Source organism: Dipodomys merriami, unplaced genomic scaffold, assembly GCF_024711535.1.
Source record: "Dipodomys merriami isolate MVZ:Mamm:240054 unplaced genomic scaffold, mDipMer1.0.p SCAF_56, whole genome shotgun sequence".
In the NCBI taxonomy this organism is placed as follows: domain Eukaryota; kingdom Metazoa; phylum Chordata; class Mammalia; order Rodentia; family Heteromyidae; genus Dipodomys; species Dipodomys merriami.
Window position 1 is genome coordinate 6,336,180 of NW_027206135.1, and position 2,035 is coordinate 6,338,214.

A 2,035-nucleotide genomic window follows, 5' to 3' on the forward strand; every position below is an offset into this window, starting at 1 on the left:
TGCATGTAGTATACAGTTTAATCCTCCCTGTACCATAAGGTAAATGATATTGCTATAGTCAAACTGACTCTGGATGTGCAACACCTCAGGGATATGAGCTGGCTAAGCACAGGAAGCTAGAGATTGGGGAGTTACAGCTCAACTGAGATCTGTCCATTCCATGGAATGATCCTTCCTTCCTTCCTACCTTCCTTCCTTCCTTCCTTCCTTCCTTCCTTCCTTCCTTCCTTCCTTCCTTCCTTCCTTCCTTCCCTCCTTCCTTCCTTCTTTCTTGTCCTAGGGGCTTAAACTCAGGGGCTAGCACTCTATCACTTGAGCCACAGTGCCACTTACAGCTTTTTCTATTTATGTAGTACTGAGGAACCAAACCTAGGGCTTGATGCATGCTAGGCAACCACTATACCATTAAGCCACATTCCCAGTCCCTGGAGTGATGGTTTCTCCAGGGCCTGGTTAAATTTACCCAGAGGAAGAAAATTAAGTTGGAAGAGGAAGATAATCTGGAGGAGATGAAGATGTTCATCTTAGAGAAGAAAACTCTCAGGAAGTTTATTTATAAACAAAATAGTTAATGGAAAGGCTCTGTTAGGGGTAAGGAATATTTATTTTGTATAACTTTAGAAAGCAGTGCCCACTAGAAGGCAGATGCTAATTTGTTGAAAGGATATTTTAACAATTAAGAGTTATACGCTTATACAGTCAGGCTCCTGTGGCTCATATCTATAATCCTAGCTAGTGAGATCCAGATCCTAGCTGAGATCCAGATGATTGAAGTTCAAAACCAGCCACGGAAGAAAGTTCAAATTTCAATAAGGGGTAAAAATATTATACACAAGGCTGTGGATATAGCTCAGTGGTAGAGTAGTAAAGTGATTGCCTTGCAGGTATGAGATTCTGGGTTCAATCCTTGCACTGGGGGGAAAAAGAATTATACACAGCTGAGAGTGGTAGTGTCTGTAATCCTAGCACTTGCACTTGGGAAGCTGAGACTTCAGGCCAGCCTGGACCGTACAGTCAAACCATATCTCAAAACAAGCCCAATCAAACAAAAATAAAAATAGTAAGTAAAATAAAATAAACTAAAAAGAGTTGTACTTGAAGGAAAAAGATCTGCTGTGAGAAATTTTAGGAGTTTAAGCAGAATATGTATAACCTATCACAGAACTTTGAGAAGTTGAAATCAATGACCTCTAAGATGACTCCTCCTACTTACAATCTGTGACCAGTCTTAATTTTTCTCTTTCTCTCTTTTTTTCTTGTATTTATCTTTCAGTCCTGGAGTTTTGAAATATTGGGCCTTGCATATGCTATGCTAGTGCTTTAACTGCTTAAGTGATGCCCACAATTTTACTATTCTTAGGGTTTAAGACCCTTTCAAGTTATCATATCTTGAAGTTGTTTTTTTTTTTTTGACAATTATAGTTTACAATGATCCCTTTTCCAAGCTTGCTCTTCTCTCCTTTACTTTTTTTCTAAAATTTATTTATTTGTTACTTTTTTTATTGTTATTATACAAAAGCTGTACAGAGGGGTTATATAAGTCAGGTCTAAAATTTATTTTAAAAGTTATCTTTAAGTAGTTGTACAAAGGGGTTTCAGTTCAAAATATCAATTTATGAGTGATCACTATCACCCCTCCATTATTCTCCCCCATGTCTCCAAGCTCACCCATCCCCTCAAGTTACCTGGTTCCATTTTCAGATATGTACATTGAATATTATGCCTGCATTCATCCATCCTTCCTCTCTCCATTTGTCTGCCACTTCTCTCCCCTCCCCTTCCTTCTCTTCCCCTCCCCTCCTCTTCTCTCCTCTCCTCCCCTCTCCTCCCCTCCTCCCCTCCCCTCCCCTCCCCTCCAGTCTTCTCTTCTCCTCCCCTCCCCTCCTCTCCTCTCCTCTCCCCTCCTCTCTTCTCCTCTCCTCCCCTCCCCTCCCCTCCTCCCCTACCCTCCTCTCCTCTCCTTTCCTCTCCTCTCCTCTCCTCTCCTCTCCTCTCCTCTCCTCTCCTCTCCTCTCCTTTCCTCTCCTCTCCCCTC